The following is a 373-nucleotide window of genomic DNA, read 5'->3' on the forward strand; positions in this document are numbered from 1 at the left end:
ATCACATATCAAAGATGTATTTAATAAATGATTTTGACATCAACGACTTTAGATAAAGAACATAATATAATATACAAAATAATTAATACGAACAGAAGTAATAAGTAGCTTAACGACCTTGCGTCATGACGTCAAATTATTTTTATTTGTAAAAAGACTAAGATGATTAACAGGAATTAATAAAATTACCGCTTAAGTCAACAAAATTAAAGATGCTTTTAAGACCGTTTTTATTTTAGATAAAACATGGGGTACGCAATTTTCGGTACGCGTATTCGATTTCTGGTGAAATCTTGCGATTCTTCACTTGCAGCGTTTTGTTTCCCCTCGCTTAACCACGTAGGTACCGAATTCTCCGATGGTTCGCCATCGC

This window comes from Atta colombica, unplaced genomic scaffold, assembly GCF_001594045.1.
Source record: "Atta colombica isolate Treedump-2 unplaced genomic scaffold, Acol1.0 scaffold27, whole genome shotgun sequence".
NCBI lineage: Eukaryota > Metazoa > Arthropoda > Insecta > Hymenoptera > Formicidae > Atta > Atta colombica.